Here is a 25,708-nt window from a genome sequence, read left to right as displayed (position 1 = left end):
ATTTAGGCCTAAGAAAATGTCTCAAATCTCTGTCTCACTCCATTGCCTGGCCTTTCCCCTTATGCAATGGGCAGGGTAGAAATGGCAAAGATATTAACATAATGAACAAAATAAAGAATAAAAGACAAAGCAGTTCCCCATAGGAAAGAGCTGATTCACAATACAGTTAACACATGCATAGGGTTAGGGAGAGGGGGTGATGGCTTCTGCAGTTGTGAGGGCTCACTGACGGAGGATTAACCACTATCTTCCGTGTGTTCTGGGCCACTGTTAGAAAGGCTGGAGGTTTCTTTTTAAACAAAAGTAATGTGGTCTTATAAAAGGGAGTTAGTGTTTTGCTAACACTGGAGTTGAATTTTGCCACTGGTACATAGAAATACAATGAATAACTCCCTATGGACTAGTTGGAAATACAAGAGTCATAAAAGCTTCTAGGATCCTGAATCCTAAAGGAAAGACTGGCTCAGAAGCCACAGAGAACAGTCAGCAGCCAAGGAAACAGACAATAACAATTAAAGGAATAAGTCCCAGAACAATGAAAAATTGGTAGCAAAAAACAGAATTGTGTATTAAGTAATCACATAACAGCCAAGAGTAAATCTGACCTGCCATCTTTTCTAATCTGAAATTTAGACTTAATTATGTCTTCTCTATTGCTTTCATCATCTCAACCTTCCATGACTCCTTGTGTCGATGTAGACTCCACTTTCAAGGTCCCTTCAACTCCAGCCCTTTTATCAGAAAATTTAAGGTTCTGGCTTTGTTGCAAAAGAATTTGGAGATGAAGTGATAGGTAAGAATTGGATTTTTTCAGAGAGAAACACACTCCACAGGCAGAGTGTAGGCCACCTCAGAAGGTGAGAGAGAGCCTCAAAATATGGCATGGCTAGTTTTTCTGGGCTGGCTAATTTCACAGGTTAATGAGTGGGAGGAGTATTCCAATTATTTGGGAGAAAGGGCAGGGATTTCCAGGAATTGGGCCATGACCCACTTTTTGACACTTTATGGTTGGCCTCAGAAGTGTCATGGCATTGGTGGGTGTATCACTGAGCATGCTGATATATTAGAGTGAGCACATAATGAGGCTCAAGGCCGACTGGAAATCGAATCTTCCGCCATCTTGGACCCAGCTGGTTCTAACCAGTCTCTGTCATGTCTTCTGGCCATACCATTCTTTTAAATGCTGTGCCCTGCTCCCTTCCCTCCTGTTTCAGCCCCACCTTATTTATTCAACCCTATTTCCCACTATAAGCCATCCCAGAGTTTCACACAACCAGGAAACACAGAACCCTTTACCCAGAACTGCCATGGGAGTTATAAATTTTTTTTTTAAATTACAACTTAAAATTTCTGTGGATTCAAGAGAAGTCACACAGACATGTTACACAGAAACAATTCAGGGAACGGAGGTCCAGCGGAAAGGGAAATTAGCAGAGGTTTTCCTTGTCCCCAGATATCGTCTCCTACAGGGCCAACTCTTCCTCCAATAAACTTTCTTCCAACTCTTCTGCCTACCTCACCTCTCCTCACTGTTTGCTCTGTACCACTGCCAGAAATTCCAGCAATTACAGGTTCATTTTAGCTAAATAGAAGTTTGTTGAAATTGTACCAAGTACAACTGCTGGGATGAGGTAGCTATCAGTTTTTCACACCTTGGTGTGAATGCACTTAGTTAAATTTCTTCAAATAGCATAGAGCTGCTGACCTCAGGGAATGGGGAAGGCTGGTAGTGAAAGGGAGCCTTCTGGAATCATGGCAACCTTGGGCGGGGTGCTCTTTGAGGGAAGTTGGCAAGGGGCCTTGCTGGATAGAGAAATTTGACTAGAGATAGAGAAAGAAAAACTGAGATAGATAAAATTGCAAAAAGTGTCATAGGAGAACAACACTGCTCAACTTCCAGCACCACGGTGTCTCCAAGTCCAGAATCTACCACGCCTTTCCGGAACCCCTGCTGCCAGACCCTGGAGCCCGAACTAGTACTGCCTATGGACTAGTACTCAAGCAGGTTAAATACAGTGTCTGTGGCAGGGTCAGAAATCTCACCACCATGTATATGATGTATCCTGTTCAGACAAATGATCTGTAAATAAACCTTTAGAATTCATGTCATTGATAGGTTGGGAAATACACGTACTTTTTTTTTTGCTGCACTGCAAGCATGTGGGACCTAAGTTCCCTGGCCAGGGATCAAACCCGCTGCCCCTGCAGTGCAAGTAGTCTTAACTACTGAACCACCAGGGAAGTACCCATACTTCTCAACATTTATCTCCTCTCCTCCAATACACACACCCTTGGCAGGTAGTCTCTTCTATTTTAGAGATGCTTTTTTTTCCTGTCGCCATCCATTCAAGAAACTTGACTGAACTCAAGTGAACACTGCCCTTGCCTGGGTTGTGGCTGTTCCTCTGCTCTTAAGTTCCAAATCAAGCTCTACCTAATTTTGATTCTCCAACACTCACCAAATGCCCTTTTTTAAAACTCTTGCAGCACTCACTTCAGCCTCTGAAATAAAGACTGAAAGCTAACTTTCTACAGGCAGAGGCTATTCATTCATCCTCCCAAACAATTAATAAGCATCTACTTCTGTTGTGTTTAGGCTGGAAGTTCACACCAGAGTAAGTCCAGCTTCCTACAGCCCTAAAGACGGCAGAGCACAGGGAACATCAAGTACAGTCACAATACAACGTGAGATACACTACAGTGGAGGTGACATGAACGCACATGAAGAGTCCTAACTGAGCAGGGAACCAGGCACGTTTCATGGAGGTGACACCTGAGCTGAGTTTTTAAGAATAAGCAGGGATAGGTCAGGCAGTCAAGAGACAGAGAGGGACTGGTGAGGAGGGAGGCAAATTCGTTAAGGCTAACCTGCAATTATGAGAGCATAAAGTCTTGAACTAAACTAGTAGTGGGGGACATTCAAAAAAATGTTAGGAGATAAACAGACAGGACTTACTGATTGGAGATGATGACAGTGGCTAAAGTGTGGATCAATTACCATGTGCTAAACAGTGTTATAAATGCCTTACTCACTAAACAATTTAACTTATCTTTACTATGATCTTATAATGTAGGTACTATTTATATCCCCATTTTACAGAAAAGTAAGGAATAGAAAAATCAAGTGACATGAGGCAGACAATGAGTAAACACTGGAACTGAAATTTGACTTCAAGCAGTGTAGCTCCAAAGACCGCCACTTAAGCCGTACACTATCTTTGAATGTGAGGTTGTGAAGGAGAGGGGAGCCCAGGACAGAGAGAGAAAATGGTCAAATCAGAAAAGGCCACAATCTATGGAACTTGAATACATTATCTGTTGCATTTATTATTTTTGCTCCTTTTTCTTAATGTCAAAAGCAAATTTCTCTGTTCGTTTTCTTTCTATATGTTCTAGTATTTTCTTCGATAGACTGGTAATCCAAAGGTACCTAGTCTTGACCTCTGCCTGTTCTCTCTCTCTCTTTTTCTTTTTTTTTTTTTTTGCACTTGGCATATTCAGCCTCTTCCTAAAATGATTTACCTTTCTGGCTTATCTCCATTATGAGGCTGACAGTATCCAAAAACACATCTTACTCATCTTTGATGAACAGCATCCAGTACCTAATATGTATTCAGTAAATATTAATTGGCTTGAACATAGAATAGCAATGATTCTTGAAGTTCCCTATTCCTCAGTCATCTGTAAATGGATTTTGTCATCTCATTCCTACCTTTATTAGTTTTTTTTTTCCTTTAAATCAACTCTAAAAAATTACGTTTATCTTAAAGGGAAAATGCTATACTTATTACTGCAAATGGAAAACTGCTATAATGTACCATAATGAAAAGGCAACTGTAAAAACAGACACAACTCCTAAAACAAGAAATGCTTAGTTGTACACAAATCAACACCATCCTATTCCCCACGTAATGCCTCACACATGCTATGGAGTAGAGTGAGGTTTTTTCCTATTGAAGTGAAATTCACATACCATAATTAACAATTTTATATTGAACAACTCAATGGCAACTAGCACATTCTGAATGGGGGGCAACTACGACTTCTATCTTGTCCTCAAATGTTTTCATCACCCCCAAATAAAAACCCATATCCATTAAGCAGCTGCTCCTTATCCTCCCATGCCTGAAGCCACTGGCAACTACCAATATGCATTCTGTCTCAATGGATTTATCTATTTTGATATTTCACATAAATGAGAGTCATAAATTATGTGATCCTTTGTGCCAAGCTTCTTTCACTGAGCATAATGTTTTGGAGGTTCATCCACAATGAGAGTATCAGTACTTCATTTCTGTTTATGGTGAAATATTACATTGTACATATATACCACAATTCATTTAGCCATTCATTCATCAACGGACATTTGAGCTGTTTCCATCTTTGGCTCTTATGACTAGCTATGAACATGCATGTACATGCATTTGTTTGCCTACCTGTTTTCCTTTCTTCTGGGGGAGTGGAATTTCTGGGTCATATGTTTAATGTTAAGAGGAAACTTTGGGGTAGATTTGGTATAGCATACTCTTTTTGTGTTTCAAAATAACACGTGGAATTAGAAGATTTCACACCAGGATGTGTGTGTCCAAACAAATGACATGTAAGGAAAGAGGCACATTCTTATCAAACTTATGAAAATACAAATTTTAGATACTTTTCATCATATTTATATGCTAGTTGATTTCTTGGCAGTTAGTCCCTTTACATCAGTAGCAGATGGTTCAGGCAATTACTAAATTAGGTCTTCCTATCTGAAAATACATGACTGATTTCATCAAAATCATGCCCTAGTATGAGCATTTCCTTCACAGTCTAGCACCTTTACATTTTAGAAATTCCATTTTATCCCCTGATCGGTGCTAGTTCAACAACAAAATAGGTGGGGGGGGGGGGGGGCGGGGAGGAAAGCAACCAAATCTAGAGCACAGGCTTAATTACAATTCACAATGACACTTCTGACAAATACTCTGTAGATTTAAAAATCACCATTTCCTGGATATAAAGTTTTGCTCTCTCCTTGAAGTAACTGCAGCCACGCACTGTCAGGCATGCCTGAGCACTGCACTGGTGATGCAGGTGGTGTGGAAGAGATGTTGTTACCTGCTCTGATCTTGACTTCAGCAATCATATCCATGAAATCACAAGTGTAATACACCAGGCTTTTTTACCCTAATAAACATTAAAATGAACAACAAAACTACTGAAATTGAAAGTGTAAGCCTGTGTACTGCCTGGAGTCTTTATACTGCCAGTAGCACACACACCATACTTCAGAAAACACTGTTCTGACAGGAGCTATTGTTTAAAACTGCATGTGCTATACTCACATATTTTGTTTGCCAACAAACAGGAAGTTACTCTCTTGTCTGCAAACTGACAAAGAACAAATGTCCAGCTCAACACAAAGAGTGATCAACAAACACAGCTCAACAAAGGAGTTCTTAAGAAATCTGAAGACTTAGACCTCTTGAGTTCCTAAGAGAAAGGTGAAGGATGTTAGGTGAGCATCTCCTAGAATCCAAGCTGTGAGGACACATGCTTCCAGGACTCACAGTCACTTGCACTTTGCAACATCTTCCACTGGGAGATGCACTCATCCTGTGATTTGAAAGAATCCTTTGTATTCAAAGAGCACCCACCTCTAGTTTAAATAGCAAGCTACCTTGCTTCCTGTAGTCAACTGCGTCACCCAAGTCCCATATGTGCTGTCATGTCCTACTCTTTGTGACTCTATGGACTGTAGTCCTCTGTCCATGGGATTCTTCAGGCAAGAGTACTGGAGTGGGTTGCCATGCCCTCCTCGGGGGATCTTCCTGACCCAGGGATCGAACCCACATTTCCTGCACATTCTGCACTGCAGACAGATTCTTTACCACTGAGCCACTGTGGAAGCCCCACTGACACACCATCTACTGTCCAGAAACAGAGAAGAATTTTTAAACAAATCATTTCCTTTTTTCAATATAAAGATTATCATAGAGAATCTTTATTCTTATTCTAGAGTGAAAGCATTTAACCAACTTTTCAAAAGAAGGTATCCGGCTATATACAAAAACAGAATATACCTTAAAAGCTGCATAAAAAGTAGAATTTTCCAGTTCGAAGACTTTCACTGCTGAAAGTCTACTCACATATAACTGGGTAGAGGGTTAATGAAAAACTAAACCAACAAACAAAAATCTATCTATAGGTCAAATATTTTGAAAATTGGTCTAAGATATAATAAAATAACTTAAGAATATAAGAATAAATATAAAGATTAAATAGGATAATATATGTAAAGTGCCTAGTACATGGCTCCTTTGTGTCACAGCAATTTAACAATTGGCAGTTTAGATCATCCAAGATCAGGTAGCCCTCCCTGCTCCTTGGAACTAAACCACAAATCCTCTGGCCACAATTAAATTACAACTGTCAGGGCTCCCATAATTCTATTTGTTCCCCTATTTTAGCACCCACCATATTCTACCTCATCTAATAATTATATGTATTTATATATCTATTTTATTAGGCTGTAAGCACCTCTGAAGGCTCCTTAAATCTTAAAAGAAAATGCAACTAAAACCACTTAATAAATGTGACTAATATTACTTTACTTTTGTATGATGCTCTACTAATTACAAAGTACTTTCATGTCCTTGATTTCATTAATTAATGATCTTCTATTATCTCTGCCTCACCAAGAAGGAAACTGAAACCCAGGGAGGTCAAGTGATAGCTTATTAAAAGCAAAGCCTGGCTTAGAAAGAGAGTTTACAAAAGCAAATAGGGAGAGAAAGGGAGAAGAGTGACTAAGACATTTCCCAAAAGGATATGTGGAATGTGTGGTCTTGATTTTTTCAACTACAGACACAATAGATAATCTCTTAAGAATCACCTTGCAATTAATACATGGTGGTTCAGAGGGACCTTAAACTGGTTGCATCTGCCTAGGCCTAATCAGGAAAGAAATCAAACAATAATTTGAGCTGAGAGTTTCACAAAAAGAATTATTAGCTGTGACAGGGGATTTGAATAACAGGGAACTGGAGTGATGAGCAATTGACTAGTGTTAGGTAAAGCCAGTTCTAAAAAATATAGGAATGTTAGATGTCAGGAACAACTATTACCCCTAAGGCTGAGATAAAGCATGCAAGTAAGAGATCCCTCCCTCAAGGCTAAGTGTCCAAGGAAGTACCCAACCCAGACCTTATGTGGGGAGGACACAGCTCGCGGAAGGGCAGAGCAGTTGCTATGGGACTCATCTTTGAAATTTCTGGAAAAATGAGGCAGCCTTGGACATTTTCAGAAATTTCAAAGATGAGCCTATTATTTGGAACATACCCAAGATGCACCCTCTAGAAAGTGTCTGACCAGAAGCCCTCTGAAACAACACTAAGGGGGCACCGGGAAAAACTACTGCCGATTGAGTGAAGAAACTAAGCACTAGAGAAGACACCTAATTCGCCTGAACAGTACTGAGCAAGCCCACAGGAACCAGGAAGCAAAACCCTCTCCTCCTGCTATGTCTTTCCAGCACCCTAAACTAACAAAACTTCAATGTCAAGCGGTAAAGAAAGCAAACAGATAAAAGCCTCAGATCTATGTCCACAGAGCAGGCAAAAAGGGTGAATCTGAACCTGAGGGTCAATTAATCAATAACTAGCACACTGGTTAACTGAGAAATACTGTTTGTAAGTAAGAGTCAAATTACAGCACAGCTAGCTACAATAATTGCTTTACAAAGTCTGCATTCTGAACAAATTTGCTAGAATGAGAATTATGTAGTTGTGTTGTTTTGATTCTATTACTTCATGCTATATCAAAGACAAGCTGATCTATACCAACTCATATCCACTTATGAGGTTATAATTAGGTAAAAATGCCTTCACAAAATTTTGAAGGCAGAGTATTAGACTTTGACCTATGTAATCTAACCAGCCAGGATACTGAAGAGAACCTTAAAAGACTATGTAGAATAAAAAGGTAAAAATCACCTCTCCATCCAGAAACCAGAATGGATAATGATACACAATGAATGTATGGTATGAGAGACAATATACTGTAACTATGGAATTATTCCTAAAATAATGATTTTACCTGTTTAGAGTGGTCTTTACTGTCAAAGTGCTTTCACAGCTGCTAACTCATTTTAAACTTGTAAGATGGAAAACTGTGAGCACATTTGATGGACAGGAACATAAACCACAAATACTAAAAATTAACCAGTTAACCTAAGCTCACATAGTAATTTGCCATTGCCCTTCCGCAAGAGATCTACTTACAGGGTCTAAAGTCCACTTAGCTTTTTGACCAAACAGATGTATCCAAGAGGTTCTTTAAGGCTAAAACCAATCCCTATCAGAGAATCTCAACTTATCACTGGTAATTACAGGGGGTTTTCCATTGCAACTTTCTCTCTTCTTCTCATCGCCTAAAAATGCTATAGAATAAACTTAATTTCAATTTACTTTGATCAAAAGTATATTTGAGGGGGACTTCCCTGGTAGTCCAGTGGTTAAGACTTCACCTTCCAATGCAGAGGGTGCAGGTTTGAGCCCTGGTCAGAGAACTAAGATCCCACATGCCTTGCGGGTAGCCAAAAGACTGAAACAAAAAACAGAAGCAATATTGTAACAAAGTCAATAGACTTTATTTAAAAAAAAAGTATATTTGAGGAATCTTGCAACCTGCAGAAATTACATTATCATTGACTAGAGATGAGTATAAAAGTAAAGTTATGTTCACTTCAATGGTGTTCAGGGGAGTGTTTTCCCATGCTTTTTGAGTTTTGTGGACCAGCGAAACGTCAAAAACATTTTGGGGTCCTACAAAGGGTAGCCAACTTAATTTTGCAAAGCAGGAATACTTTCAAAGGCAACTATTAATCCATGACCACTTATCCACAGTTTCAAAATCCAAACAATTGGAAATCAAATGGTTCTTTTTTTGTTCTTGCCTATAACTCAACTCATTTGACAGCAAAATCTGAGCCAACCTGAACTCATCTGGCAGTAAATCCTGACGTGAACAAACCGGAGGCTATCCACAGGTTTTTCTATCTCACTTAGTATAAATATTCTTGCATTTCACTGCAGAAATATTACTCTGATTATGGGTGTCAACTCAGCTCCTACCAGGGCTGTTATGTAATATAGGAGACATGTACTCTATTACCTGTCTGAAAAAAGAACCTAAATTCTGAAACACACCTTGCCTTAAGGTTTTCAGATAATAAGGATACACAACCTCTCATCACCATCATTTCATCATTTCATCTTATCACCATCACTGCATTAAAGAAAAGGCAGATATTTTAACAACCCAAAAGAAAAAAGATAATCTCAGAATAAAGGATGGTTCTTCACAAACAATAAATTCAGCTTTCTGGGAGAAAAAAAAAACCATGAAATGGTTGTCTTTTTATTTCACTTCAGACCTGTGACAATATCCATAACAACCAGCTTTCATGTGCTAACAAGCATCTGGGACCTACCACCAGAAGACTTTCTGCTCAGGTGGCTCCATGCTCACTGCAAGTAGAGAAAAAAGCCTGCATAGCTGTGAAGACCCAGCATCGACAAAAATAAACAAAATTATTAAAAAGAGATGGTCTTTGGAATCTTTTTGTAGTCTGGGACAGGACAGTCATTCCAGGATGGGACCACGTTAAGCATTCTATGACAGCTGTTGGCCACAGCAAAAGATCCAGTGGTCGTGCGGAACTTTAAATGTTTTTAAAATTTAAAATTTAAATTTAATGGAATTTTAAAATGTTTTTCCCCCTTAAACTGCCTTTAGGAAACAGATCAGAAGGTTCTGGCATCTCTGGACCAAATCGAACTGAAAAGGTTCTTTGATTTTTAAAGAATTAATGTAACTGAATGAATATGTATATACAAAAATAAATCTAAAAAAATCTAAACATACATCCTGATTGTGAGAACACTGCACAAGCTGGGAGGAAAACCCACCAGTAAATCATCTTGTTGCTTAAGAATCTTACAGCTTTTGTAGATTGCTTCTTTCTGAGTACCACCTCTTCCTGGAACAGTTTGATGTATTAAAAAAAACTAGAGTACTCAGACATGTCATATTCAATCCCAGTAGATGCTACTGAATCAAGTGTCCTACAGTTTAAGAGAGATCATTTACTCTCTCCTACAAGGGCCACCATCTGCATCTATAAACAAGGCAATAAATTGTTCAGTTCAACAACATTTAATGAGCCTCTACTTTGCATAAGTCACTGGTTTAGATGCAGGCAATGGAAAGCTAGATAGGAGCATGTCATTTTCATCATGGACTCCACAGTCTAGTCCAGAGAGACTATTAAAAAAGTAATTATTATGCCATGTGCTAAGTGATCTGATTGATGCGCAGTCAAACACAGTGCGATCGAATATCATGTAGTTCAGCTGGAGGTAGGGAGCAGAGTTCACAGATCCAGCAAATACAAAGGCACAGAGGGTCTGAATAAATGGAGGGAGGCCTTAATCACAGAAGACTATGGCCTTTCCTCTTGTGTGCCATATTGCCTCTTTACATTCATCCTTATATGTATTTCAAAATATAAATAACTCCATAAATCAGAGGAAAGAAAATCAAAGATAAAGATGAGAATAAATTCTTTATGAGAATAAATCTGATGCTCATGAAATATCAGTACTCTTTTTGCGCCCCCATCACTTGGTACCTGTGCCTACCTGGTGCTCTGAGCACATGCTTTATTACCTATTAGGTAATCAACATCATCACAGAGATAGGAAAGAACGTGGCAAAGGAAAAATACACGGTACAGCAATAGCATAGGTTATAAGAATGAGAAGTAGCAGAAAACGGGGCTAGAAAGACAGCTTGGGAGCTGTCTTTGAAGGGCTTTCTATGCCATGCTGAGGAAATTCAAATTTTTGAACTCATGTCTTTAACCTTCAATAACCAGGAAGAGGTTACTATGTAATACGTTTTAAAATTACCCCCATTCAAGAACAGTTATTATGATGAAGAAGTCATGATTCTATATGTTATCTGAAAAGTCATCTTATTCCCAACTGCGTCATTCTCTGACATTGTATTTCTACAGTATCATCAAATAATAATCCAATCAGAAATGATCACTAACTAGTAAGCTAATGAATATTAATCTGAAGAAAACAACTCAAGTTGACAAGCAAAAATACCATAAAATATAATGAAGAAAATGTGGCTGTTGACTGTATAAAAACACTATTTATAATAACAACAACAGGGGCTTCCCTGGCAGCTCAGTGGTAAAGAATCCACTGGCCCATTGCAAGAGACATGGGTTCGATCCCCGATCCAGGAAGATCCCACATGCTGTGGAGCGACTAAACCTGTGTGCCACAACTACTGAAGCCTGAGCGCTCTAGAGCCCATTCTCCACAAAGAGAGAAGCCACTACAATGAGAAGCTCACACATTGCAACTAGAGAGTAGCCCCTGCTGACCACAACTAGAGAACAGCCCGTGCAACAACGAAGACTCAACACAGCCAAAAATAAATAATTTTTAAAAAGCATTTAAAATTTGTGCAAAACAACAACAAAAGGTGTGTGAGATAACTAAACATCCAATAGAAAGGGAGTAATAATTGACAATTTAGTTTGTGAGGGAAAAAAGTGACAACTGAACAGTCAAAATAAAGTTCATGTCCTTCCGCCTCCTGAACAGTCTGGTCAGAAAGCTCTAAGTAGGGCCAAGCAAAGTAGGTGTCTGTCCTCTGGTGAGGGCAGGGGGGCAGGGTATGAAGAAGGCCCTTTATGGGGCCTCAGAGGATAAACAAGGTGTTACTGCAAGGAAGCAATATCAAGGGGTGGCCTGACATGGCAAGTTGAATTCCAAACAAAATGAGGACAGTATTCATGCAGGCGGAGAGCAGCCACAGTCAGACCTTAAGGCTGGAGGCCGACTTCCGGGGTGGGGAGAGGGCAGGGTGCATCGACAGGACAGGGGCTGCATATGGCACTGGCCGAAGAACAGAAGACACATTTCTTTTTGGCCTTGCCACACAGCTTGTAGGATCTCAGTTCCCCAACAAAGGATCAAACTCAGGTCCTCAGCAGTGAAAGCACCAAGTCTTAGCAGCTGGTCTGAATTCCCTGAGGAGACACAGTTCCTACTATTAGAGATTCAGGGGTGAACACATGGGAAGGGAGGAAGCTAGAATGAACTCTGGTGTTGTATCAGAATTTGAGGTATTGAAAGGAACTCATGGTTTTCAACATAATGAAATAAAGATGTAAAGTTTTACATGTGTGTTATACACACACACATATATTTTCTAGCTCTGCTCACTGACGGGGCCCAGGAACAGCAATACTCTGATAGCAATGAACACACAGCACACAGATTTTAGCTCTAGAAACAATTGTCCACTAAAAGGAACCAGGATGACTGGCAGAGAAAGTATAATATTTTGGTTCTAGAAATAATTCTAGATGATTTCAAAATGTAAGGAAGAATGACGGAGACATGTCAAAACACTTTGAAACCAACATGGATGGGCTCCTACTGCCAAAATCTGGGAACATTTGGCATCAAAATATATAACAGATTATAACTCTTTAGACAACACTAGAACCTATGACTCCATACCAACACAAATAAATAAAATATTAAAAAATGTGATAAGTCCTAATTAGAAATGAAAATGAAAATCACAAAAAGGCATCATTTCACACTGGTCAGAATGGCTAGCCTAAAAAAAAAATCTACAAATAATAAATGCTGAAGAGGGTATGGAGAGAAGGGAACACTCCTACACTGTTGGTGGGAATATAAATTGGTACAGTGACTTTGGAGAACAATATGGAGGTTCCTTAAAAAACTAAAAAGAGAGCAATGATATGAATATTCACTGGAAAGACTGATGCTGAAGCTGAAGCTCCAATACTTAAACCACCTGATGCAAAGAGCAGACTCTTTAGAAAAGACCCTGATACTGAGAAAGATTGAAGGCAGGAGAAGAGGACGACAGAGGATGAGATGGTTGGATGGCATCACTGACTTGATGGACATGAGTTTGAGCAAACTCTGGGAGATAGTGAAGGACAGGGAAGCCTGGCGTGCTGCAGTTCACAAGGCCACAAAGAGTCAGACATGGCTTAGCGAATGAACAAAAATGATCCAGCAATCCCACTCCAGGGCATATAATCAGAAAAGATGAAAACTGTAATTTGAAAAGATACATGCAACCCACTGTCCTTAGCAGCACTATCTACAATAGCCAAGACATGGGAACAATCCAAGTGCCCACCAACAGACGATTGGCTTAAAGAAGATGTGGCATATATATACAATGGAATCTTACTTTGCCATAAAAAAGAATACAATAGTGCCATTTGCAGCAACATGGATGGACCTAGAGATAGTCATACTAAGCGAAGGGAGTCAAACAGAGAAAGACAGATATTATATCACTTATATGTGGAATCTAAAAATAATACAGAATTAGACTAACAGACACAGAAAGCAAACTTATGATTACCAAAGAGGAAATAAAGGAGAGGAGGGATAAATTAGGAATATGGGATTAAGAGGTACAAACCACATAAGATAGATAAGCAACAAAGATTTACTTCACAGTACAGGAAACTACTTTCAATATCTTAAAATAACATATAATGGAAAATAATTTGAAAAAATATATTTATAACTGAATCACTTTACTGCACACCTGAAACTAACACAATACTGCAAATTAAAATTGTACTATACTTCAAGTTAAAAAAAAAAAAAGTTGATGAGGAACAAGATATTTTTAGAGTCTCAAAGTACTCCTACTACCTGCCCAGAAATACCATTAATTAGAAAGGAGAGAAAAAGCAATTTTACCATGGAGAAGCCTGACAGACAGCAGCTTAATCAAGTTAACATCACCAATATGGGACAAATTAAAATCACGTTTTACCTAACAGGATACAATGAGAATACAGTATCATTTCTGTGCAATTCTTGCTGATGAAGGAAGATCTGAATATAATCATGACAAACCATTAGGACTAACTCAAACTGAAGGACATTCTACAAAACAATTGGTCTTCAGTCTTCAAAAGTGCCAAGGCCATGAAAGTCAAGGAAAGACTGAGGAAGTGTTGCATATGAAGAAAACTGAAGCGACATTACAATTAAATGCAATACATGATGGTGAACTGAAACTTTTTGCTATCAAGAATGTTTTGGGGATAATTGGAAATATCTGAATGGGTTTTGCTTAGAATATGGTAATGTATTAATGTCAATTTCCTCATTTTGATGGTTGAATTAAGTTACATGGGAGAATGGTCCCATTTATAGGAATTATACCCTCGAGAATTTGGTGTTAATGGGCATTGTGTTATCAAGTTACTCTAAAATGAGTCAAGAAAAAGAAAAGTTCTGTGTACTTGTTTTATCGTTTTTCTGTAAATTTGAGATTGTTTCAAAATAAAAAGTATTACAAATTGGAAAATGCTAATATAAATTTTGGTACATGTATACAATAAAATAGTATTAGGTTGGTGTAAAAGTGGTTGCGGTTTTGCATTGTTGAAATTTGTAGTTTGATATTGGAAAGCGTTAATCGCTCAGTTGTGTCCAACTCTTTGACACCTCATGGACTGTAGCCCACCAGGCTCCTCTGTCCGTGGAATTCTCCAGGCAAGAGTACTGGAGTGGGTTGCCATTTCCTTCTCCCGGGGTTCTTCCCAACTCCCAACCCAGGGATCGAACCTGGGTCTCCTGTATTGCAGGCAGATTCTTTACAGTCTGAGCCAGAGGTACATTCTTAAATAAATGCGGTAGTGTTATACATCATTTTAATGTGCATTTTTCACTTTATTTTTTTTGCTAATGACTTTTTACTTGCTACTTATTTTATATGCATTTTAGACAATAGAAATGATGTTAGACAAAAAGCAAAGTCAAGCAATTTTTTTTTTTTTAATTCAAGTTCAAAATGGGTCATAAAGCAGGGGAGACAACTTTCAACATCAACAATGCATACGGCCCAGGAACTGCTAACAAACACATAGTGCAGTGGCAGTTCAAGAAGCTTTGCAAATGAGATGAGAGCCTTGAAGATGAGGAGCACAGTGACCAGCCTTTGGAAATTGACAATGACCAGTTGAGAGGATCATCAAAGCTGATCCTCTTACAACTACATGAGAAGCTGACCAAGAACTCAACATTGACCATTCTATGGTCACTCAGCATTTGAAGCAAATTGGAAAAGTGAAAAAGCTCAATAAGTGAGAGCCTCATGAGCTGACTGCAAATAAAAAAAAATCATTATTTTAAAGTGTCATCTTTTCTTATACTATACAACGACAACAAGCCATTTCTTGATCTGATTGGTTTTTTTTCTTGATCTGATTGTGAGGTGTGATGAAAAGTGGATTTTATACAAAAACTGGCAATGACCAGTTCAGTGGTTGGACCGAGAAGAAGCTCCAAAGTACTTCCCAAAGCCAGTTCAATTCAGTTCAGTTGCTCAGTCATATCTGACTCTTTGTGACCCCATGGATTGCAGCACGCCAGGCTTCCCTGTCCATCACCAACGCCCAGAGCTTGCTCAAACTCATGTCCATTGAGTCGGTGATGCCATCCTACCATCTCATCCTCTGTTGTCCCCTTCTCCTCCTGCCTTCAGTATTTCCCAGCATCAGGGTCTTCTCCAATGAGTCAGTTCTTGGCATCAGGTTGCCAAAGTATTGGAGCTTCAGCTTCAGCATCAGTCCTTCCAAAGAACATTCAGGACTGATTTCCTTTAGGATTGACTGGCTGGATCTCCTTGCAGTCCAAGGGACTCTCAAGAATCTTCTCCAGCACCACAGTTCAGAAGCATCAATTTTTCAGTGCTCAGCCTTCTTTATGGTCCGACTCTCACATCCATACATGACTACTGAAAAACCATAGCTTTGACTATATGAACCTTTGTCCCAAAGCCAACTTGCACCAAAAAAAGGTCATGATTACTGTTTGGTGGTCTGCTGCCATTCTGATCCACTACAGTTTTCTGAATCCCTATGAAACCAATACATCTGAGAAGTAGGCTCAGAGAATTTCGATGAGATGCACCAAAAATTGCAATGCCTGCAGCCAGCACAGGTCAACAGAAAGGGCCCAATTCTTCTCCACAACAATGGCTGACTGCCCATCATACAACCAACACTTCAAAAGTTGAATGAATTGGGCTATGAAGTTTTGCCTTATCCGCCATGTTCACCTGACCTCTCGCCAATTGACTACCACTTCTTCAAGCATCTCAACAGCTTTTTGCAGGGAAAATGCTTTCACAGCAGCAGGAGGCACAAAATGCTTTCCAAGACCTCATCGAATCCTGAAGTATGGACTTTTATGCTACAGGAATAAACAAACTTATTTCTCATTGACAAAAATGTGTTGATTGTAATGGTTCCTATTTTGATTAATAAAGATGTCACTGAGCCTCTAGTTATAATGATTTACAATTCACTGTCCGAAACTGCAATTACTTTTTTACCACTAACACTTTTCATCAACCTAACACTTACAACGAGGCTGATGAGAACAATTATAAGAAGGAATATTTGAGTGTTTATTATGTTCCAGATAGCATTTTATAAGCATATGACATTGAGAAATGCTGAAGAGCTATAGGGACATAGAAAGATACACTGATATATTATACGAAAAATGCAAATATAAAATAATATCTATTATATTTTATAAAAACAATCACACATACATTTTATATAAATATAGACCAAAATATTAACCAAGTAGTAAAACAACTGAATGATATAAATTTTCTTTTCATGAAAGTACTAAGTTCTAAAAATAATGAGATATATTAATTTTGCAATATGACTTATTTCAAAATGAACTATTTAAAATATTTAATAGTAATGTTAAAATGAAAGTGTTAGTTGCTCAGTCGTGTCTCTTTGTGAGCCCATGAACTGTAGCCCACCAAGCTCCTCTGCCCATGGAATTCTCCTGGCAAGAATACTGGAGTGGGTTGCCATTTCCTTCTCCAGGGGATCTTTCCAACCCAGGGATCGAACCTGGGTCTCCTACACTGCAGGCAGATTCTTTACCATCTGAGCCACAGGGAAGCCCATATGGGGAAACATTAACACTGCATTATTAGAGAAATACATGACATAAAAATATGTGTAAGGTAGGAGTCTAATTTTGCTTTAAGAAAGAAAGGGAAAAAAATGAGTGAAATATATCTAAATGTTAAAAGAGTAGTTGAATTTAAATAATGAAATTATTTTTTGTTTATACTTTTCTGCATTTTCTCAATTTTATACTATACATAGATCAATTTTATTTTAAAAAAGTTATTTTTTTCACTAGGTGATTATTAAGTAGATGGTTAACAATATGGAAAGTGTTAATGGCATCACTTTGTATAACTGAAAACTGTACACACATGATGATCATGTAAAATATATGCATGGAAAAACAGTTGAAAGGATATATGCCAACACAATAACTGGTTTACCTTAGATAAGGTGGGGTAATGTGAGATTTATTTTCTTTTCTACATTTTTCAAAATTTCTGTAATTTTCATATACATAAATATACATGTATTTCATCTACTATGTGTAAAAATCATCTTAATAAGGTAAGGAAAGTACATGAAGGGCACTGGAATAAGAATTAGGGATAAATGTTTTAGAAAATAATTATTAAAACTGAAAAAGATCCATTATCTTAACACTCTCAAACACACAGCATGGTATTGACAGAGTAGACATGGATACTGAGAGTGGTGAACAAGACAATGGCCTAATCCTTAGGACACTGCCTAATCCCCAGTTTGTGAACATGTTACTTGACATGGTAAAATGAACTACAGATGTGATTAAATTGAGGGCTAGGAAACGCGGAGGGAGGTGTTACACTGGATTATTCAAGTAGGCTCAATGTAACCATAAGCATTCTTAAAATGGAAGAAGGAAGCAGAAGAGGTCCAAGTGATGAGATCTGAGACCAACTCAACCCACTGTTGCTGGCTTTGAAGATGGAGGAAGAGAGCAAAGTAGTGTAGGCAGCCTCTGGAAGATTAGAAAGGCAAGGAAACAGAATTTCCCTTAAAGACTCCAAAAGGAACGCAGTCCTGTCTATACCTTGACTTTAGCCCCATGACCTCCAGAACTGCAAGATAATAAGTCTGTGTTGTTTTAAGCACTGAGATTGTGGTTATTCGTTACAGCAAGAGGAAACTAATACATAGGGCTATATTGTTGTTTAGTCACTAAGTCGTGTCTGACTCTTTGTGACCCCATAGACTGCAGCCCACACCAGGCTCCTCTGTCCATGGGATTTCCCAGGCAAGAATACTGGAGTGGGTTGCCATTTTCTTCCCCAGGGGATCTTCCTGACCCAGGGGTCGAACCCATGTCTCCTGCACTACAGGCAGATTCTTTACCACTGAGCTGCCAGGAAAGCCCATGTGGGGCTATAGACAGCTGTAAAGAAATTGATGATTTTAGCAATCTGTTTTAGAGAAAACAAAATGACTGAGGAAGGGGAATGAGCTGAAATTGAACTAACAATGTTTTTAACAGCAAGAGTTGTGCCTGGATGTGGATATGTCATTAAGTATATGCTTATGTCCAACTAATATGCTAGAATAGCACTCAGTAATGTTCAGGACACAGACGGGGTTAAGATTCCATCTAGTAATATTTTTATCTACCTCCCTGCTTGCCTCTGATTATTAGATGAAGACTTATTCCCTTATTATAATTGATGTAAGTGTTAATTCCCTTATTAATACTTATCCGTCCCACAGAAAAGAAACTACTTGAACTATTTAGCCAAAAGTATTTTTTACATGTAATTATAGACTACATACCAAATTAACTATAAATATAAAATTTATGTACCAAACAATACTGAAAATCTGACAAAAAACATTTTATTATAGAAACTACTTTTTTTTTGCTTTAAATATGCAAAATATAAGTATCTGAAATAAAAATAATACTTTACATCAGAAAACCTGGGTATTGATGTCCTGGATCTTTCCCTTGCTATGTGAACTTGGAAAAGGTCTCTCATCTTTGCAAATCACATTCCTTGCCTTTTTACATTTAAGAGGGTTGAACAACATTTCTATAATCTTTTTCTATCTTTAAAGAAATGCAGTCTCTTTTTTTGTGGAGCCACAACTATTCTTAGAAAAACAAGTAGTCTTAAATCTGTTCTCAACTCCTTTCAAAGATCAACTTGAATTGCTGTAAGGTCGGCCTTCCAGGGAGAAGAAAGTAATTCAAGCATATCATCTCATTAATTTTCAAGACAGGAGAAAGAAAGTATTTCTGTTTGGGAAAAAAAAGAGAGAGAAAGAAAAAGAAATGGGTAGCTTGCTAAATAAATTGCCACTGTTGGCAGAGGCAGGACTAGAAAACAGGGTTTTTTAAACTCAGGATTGCATTCTGCCTTTTCAGCAGAAGGGTCTCTCAGGTAAATGAACTGTCCTTAAAGGGAATGGATAGGAGTATGGGATTAAGAGCTAATAGTTATGTACTTTGCCCTACATGTCACATGGTCAAAGAATAAATGTAACATGAAGAGGCAGACTCTAGGGTCCAGAGATCAAATAGCTCTTCTCTCCCTAGAGGCCTTACTGGTTTTAGCCCTGCCTCAGGGAACCTAGAGAGAAGAGTATGTTCTAAGTGGCCTCCCACTGACTCAAACAGCCACCCAAACTTGAGAAGACAAAATTGGGAGCTAAGCCAAGCCTAAGGGACCTGCCAACTCTGGACAATGGCTGATCTCAGACAAGTTCAGACGAAGTTACATAATACTATTTTCAATAATGTGCCAGGAAAAATAAATGACACTGTCTATATCTATGCACAGCTCCTGTTGAAAACAACAAGTTTAATTCAAATTAACTCTGCTGTCTCTGTTATTTTGTTTCCTGGAAAACAGATTGCTAAAATCACCAGAGGATTTTTTTTTCTAGCTATTGGGAGCTCGTATCTGTGTCAGCTATGTCATGCTGTGCTGATAAAGGAAAATGTCTCCATCTTCAGAAGAATTTACTTCATAATATACCCAGGGAGGGAGAAGGACATATTCCTTTTCCCTCAATGGCAGATTAAGGCCTTGGACTCTAAGAGGAGACCCAAAATAGGGCTGCCTGAGGGTCACAAAGCTTGAAACTGCCATAGCTAAAACCCAAAGGCAGGCACAGAAACTATAATCCAAAGTAAGAGTAGAGCTTCCTTCCAGGAAAAAGAAAAGGTATGACTCTTTTTTTTGTTGTTCATTTTAATTTAAAATAAAGCAATGGTTGGGCAGGGGGATCTTCCCTGGTGGCTCAGTGGCAAAGACTCCATCTGCCAATGCAGGAGATATGGTTTGATCCTTTATCTGGGAAGATCCCACATGCCGAGGAGCAACTAAGCCCATGCTCCACAAGCACCGAGCCTGTGCTCTAGAGCCTGGGAGCCACAACTATTGGGCCCATGCATGCTAGAGCTCCTGCAACTTCTCTGCAACTAGAGAAACCACTGCAATGAGAAGCCTGTACACTGATTGCAACTAGAGAGTAGTCCCCACTCACCACAACTAGAGAAAAGCCAATGCAGCAATAAAGACCCAGCACAGCCAAAATAAAGAAATAAGTAAAATTATTTATAAAACTAAAACAAAACAATGATAGAAAAGCATTAGGAGATAGGAAGTCAACATGTCACACGACAGTGATGACCAGAAGATAAAGGAAAGCTTTGTTGCCTGACTGTATATTTTAAAAAAGCATCCACATCACGTAAGGCTCTGAACTATTTCATGGGTCCCACATAACCCATGACCCAACTGTGATTCAGGAGGCTTTGGAAATTTTATATAATCTTTCAACACTCTCCACGCAACTGCATTTGTTGGGAAGATGAAAAGGGGGAAAAACTGAAAGACAGGAAATGGAGAGAACTGAAAACTTTTTAAAGAAAAGCTTACTTTTGTCAACTTCCAGGTTCCCAATTCATTTATAGCACTTAACCTATTAATTAATATGTACGCACTTTCAAAATACAGCAGAAATGCCTTGACCTTGGGATTTCCCTGGTGGTCCAGGGGCTAAGACTCCACACTCCCAATGCAGGGGGCCCAGGTTCGATTCCCAATCAGGGAACTAGATCTCACATGCCGCAATTAAAGATCCCACCCTACCACCACCATTGAAATGAGTTGTTACTACTATGGGAGTCAAAAGAAAAGAAGACCTCATTCTGTTTGGAAGAGGAATGGAGTTGATGTTAGTGAAGATATTACAGAGGAGTTAAGACCTCTGCTGGGTCTTGAAGGATAAACGGGAGTTGGTTAGGCCAACAACCAGAGAGAAGGCATACCAGAAACAAGGATGGAAATACGAGGCAACGTGTCACCTCCCAATGTTGAGGGAGGCTGCGATATGTGCTGTAGGCAGGAGATGAGGCTGGGGAGGCAGAGAGGAGCTGCATAACAGGCCTTGCCACACTGTAAGGCAGTGAAGAAATCTAAACAAGGAGATGATATGAACACACATATTCACATTCTAGAAGGATCATTACAGCTGCCCCTGTACCTCTCTTGTGCCCATGCCAAGTCAGAAATTACAGCTATTGGAATATACTGGGAAGCCTGTGTGCCAGACTCTGGATACATTCATTTCTTATTACTGCTGTGACAAATGACTACAATCTTAACAGTTTTAAACAACACAAATTGACTCTCTTATAGTTTTGGAGGTCAGAAGTCTAAAATCAAGGTATTGGCGAGGCTAGGGAGGAGAATGTGTCTGTCTTTTCCAGCTTCTAGAGGGCACCTGCATTCTATGGCTCACGATACCTTCCTCCATCTTCAAAAAACATGGCTCCAAACTCTACTTCCTTGATTACATCTCCTTTTCCTGACTCTGAATCCACTTGCATCCCTTTTATGAGGACCCTTGTGATTGCAGTGGGCTCTCCTAGATAATCCAGGATAACTTCCCCATCTCGAGATCCTTAGCTGAGCCATATATGCAAAGTCCATTTTTGCCACATACAATCAGTCCCAGGTTCTGCAGATTAACATGTAGACATCTTTGGAGGGCCACTATTAAGTCTACCACAGGGAGTATTTGCCAGATTTCTTCGCCATAAAGGTACTATGTTTTCCTTTCCACTCTCTTTCCTTTGGAGAGTAAATCATTAACTCCACACTCAAGAAGGGAGACAGATGAAATTCTATCTGCTGGCTGCTGCTGCTAAGTCACTTCAGTCGTGTCTGACTCTGTGCGACCCCATAGATGGCAGCCCACTAGGCTCCCCTGTCCCTGGGATTCTCCAGGCAAGAACACTGGAGTGGGTTGCCATTTCCTTCTCCAATGCATGAAACTGAAAAGTGAAAGTGAAGTTGCTCAGTCGTGTCTGACTCGTAGCGACCCCATGGACTGCAGCCTACCAGGCTTCTCCGTCCATGGGATTTTCCAGGCGAGAGTACTGGAGTGGGGTGCCATTGCCTTCTCCCTATCTGCTGGAGGGGGAAATATATATTGAGTTGGCCAAAAAATCTGTTTGGGTTTTTCTGTAACATCTTATGGGCCCAAACGGACTTTTTGGCCAACACAATACATACAAACACATACACTCATAACATATATATAATTTGGAATTGTCCTTCAAGGAAGAACTGTCTTTCCTTCCTCCTTTATTTATTTCATTTATTTCTACCTGGGTAAAACTCTGAGGAAGGGGTTGGATTAGTACCCTAATAGAGGGGCAATGGTTAATTCATTATTATTAATATCTACTGTACAACTAAAATGTACAAGACATGGTGGTAGGTAATAAAATTAATCAACAAGACAGATAATATCCCTGCCCTCCTACAGCTTCTATTTTAGCAAAAGCGAATAGATAATAAACAAAGAAGGAAAATATCTAATAGTGAAAGTGATGAGTCATGAAGAGAATGGAACTAGGTGAGTGTGACACTAAACAAGTGGCCTCTTCAGAGTGGGTGGTCAAAGAAAAGCTTTAAGTGGATATTTCAGTGGAGACCTGAAAAGAAGAAGAACCAGCCACACAAAGACCATGAGGAAGAACGTTCCAGACAAAGGGAACAGCCATTACAAACGCCATTCAAAGAATCTTTCTTCCTCTGAGAATAAACAAATAGAAAAACAATTAGCATGGGGGTAATGAAAATGTATTGAAAAGCAAGGAAAAGGAGATTTGTCATCATAAAGGCACAGAGAAAGAGCAGAACTCTGCAAATGTTTTCATACAGGAGTCAGAAAACAATGCTGAAAGCTTTTGGCACTTTCAAGAGAACAAGAAAACATTCAGGAGAACAAGAATCAATAAAGCAGGAAGAGGAAGCCAAATAAGATAACATGATCAGATGAGGAAAGCAATAAATTATACTGGCCAACTACCAGGAAACTAAACCAGAGTAACAACAAAAATGCATATCAGAGAAAGTAAAGAGAGAGTCTGATACAGTTTAAAATAAATTCATTAAGTAACGGAAAAAAGATAACAAATATTAAAGTGAGGAGAGAAAATATGATAGATATGGCAGACACTAAAACAAGTAATACTCCCAAAGTGGATCCAACCGAAATATTTAGTGTTAAGAAATCATTTGTACCATTAAAGAGTTTATACTTTGCAGCTATTATAGCTACTACAAATTTTTATTGACAAGTGAAAATGTTCATGATACAACTAAGGAAAACAGATGTGATATAAAGTATAATAAAACAGTAAGTTCTTCCATTTATTGAGAATTTACCATGTACCAGAAATGTGACTGACTTACTAAATTTTATTTTATTCTTAGAACAATCCAAAACAATGACACTCTTTTATTTTATAGATGAGGAAACACATTCAGAGAGGTTAAGAAACTTTCCAAAGTTCACACAGCTTGTAAGTAGTAGAGTTTGATTTGAACCTGTATTTGGAAGATTTCAAAGCTTTTCCTCTAAGCACATATACCATATCACGTTCAATAATCACAACTTCAGTTACATTTTAAAATACACCAAAAAACTAGAGTGAAAATGCATGAAGGGGGTTTAAGAGAGTTACTTATGGTGATTATTTTCTCTGCATACATGTATATAATTTGCTATTTTAAGTGTTCCATAATAAATATGAATTATTTGTAAAGTCAAAACAAATGAACAACTAGTAGAGAGAGGAATACAGAACTTTTTAGTTGAGGACTCATGAAAAAGATTTAAATGTTAAACAGAAATGTTAAGGTCTTCACATACAGTTTGGAATTGAAATAATGGCTGTAGATGAGATGGCCCAGAAAGAATGTGTAGACTATGCATAGAATCATGAACAGGAATATTCAAGATATAGAGAGAGGAATCAGAGTAGTAATTCCTCTCCCCAGAAACAGAGACACTTCCTATGGCCTGGAAAATTCTCTAGAAAGATCAAACAGGCAAACATTACTAACAATTCCATGCCCTTTGTATAAAGATATGTAACTCTTTGGTGAAAGGAACAAATATGCTGATAAACATGCATATACTGCAATATATTACAACAATAATAATAGGTAACCCAAGATCTATAGAATTTCTAAGCCAAAATAAAAGTCCATACTATAAAATGCAATTGGCCTCAGAAATTTATGCATTACCCTCATATTATAATGCTTATAGACAACTTCCAGCCAAAGAGTTAACCTTATTATAATCATTGACTCAATTTAGCAAAGGTAAAGCTAGATTCTCATAAATTTTTAATCTTTAGAAAGCACAGAAAATCATATCTTCATAGAAGTTTAAAAAGTTGAATTGTGAAAAGAGTAATAAAAGGATATCTTCAATGAATGACCATTTTCAAGGTTAATCAAAGACGTGTTGTTTATCAACTACTATGTGCTTAGGTTTAAAGATATAATTCCAGACTTTTAAAACTAAAAGGAAGGTCAGGATCTTCCAATCCTTAAATGTTACAGATGAGACCAGTGCTTGATAAATAGTAAAGGCTCAATATTTTAAACTATCAAATGACCAGATTTAAAGCCCTGTATTCCCTTTACATCATATAGTAAGAAATGATTATAGCTGTTTCTACAGTTTTAAAAACAATTAAGGCTCTATAGAATGCACATACTTTTATATGCTAGCTTTGAGAAGAAAACATAAAATTAACTTTTCCTAATTATGAGTCATATTTTGTTGCAGTAAAATTTCAACATAAAAAAGAAATGATTATACATTAAGCCAGTTTAAAAAGTATGAGCTTATTCCTAGAAATCTGTAATAAATTTCATTAGCCTATTTTACAATTTAATGATTACTGTTTAATATCCAATTATTTAACTCTTAGTAAGAGTTGACTGTGGAAAACAAAACTATCCTAAACAATTTAAGCAAATAAAATCATAAGCAACAAATAATTGTTGATACATGTTATAATGTCTGCAAATATTTGATGAATGCCTATTATGTACAAAACTCTGCATTATATACAATGTGATTTAAATATGTATTAGATGCAGGTAGTCACACTCTGAAAGAGCTCTCTTAATGATGCTGTAAGCAAAGACATGCTCAAATTACTTCAATGCAGAACCAAATATGAGAAAATTCATTACAGGGAATAAATGGTTCACAGACAAAAGAGAGAGACCCTCCTGATCATCTGCCTGGAAAATCCCGTGGACAGAGGAGACTGGCGGGCTACAATCCATAGGAGCACAAAGAGGTGGACACGACTAAGGAATACAC

At 38.3% G+C, this 25,708-nt stretch overlaps 1 protein-coding gene across 5 annotated transcripts in view; it reads right to left on the bottom strand.

Moving 5' to 3' along the window:
• The window catches only part of KLHL13 (kelch like family member 13), a 194,836-nt gene that overhangs the window by 78,849 nt on the left and 90,279 nt on the right, over nt 1-25,708 (bottom strand). The gene's annotated exons all lie outside the window — the stretch shown is intronic.

The sequence above is a fragment of the Muntiacus reevesi genome, chromosome X (genome assembly GCF_963930625.1).
Source record: "Muntiacus reevesi chromosome X, mMunRee1.1, whole genome shotgun sequence".
Classification (NCBI taxonomy): domain Eukaryota; kingdom Metazoa; phylum Chordata; class Mammalia; order Artiodactyla; family Cervidae; genus Muntiacus; species Muntiacus reevesi.
This window is presented reverse-complemented; position numbering and strand designations above follow the sequence as displayed.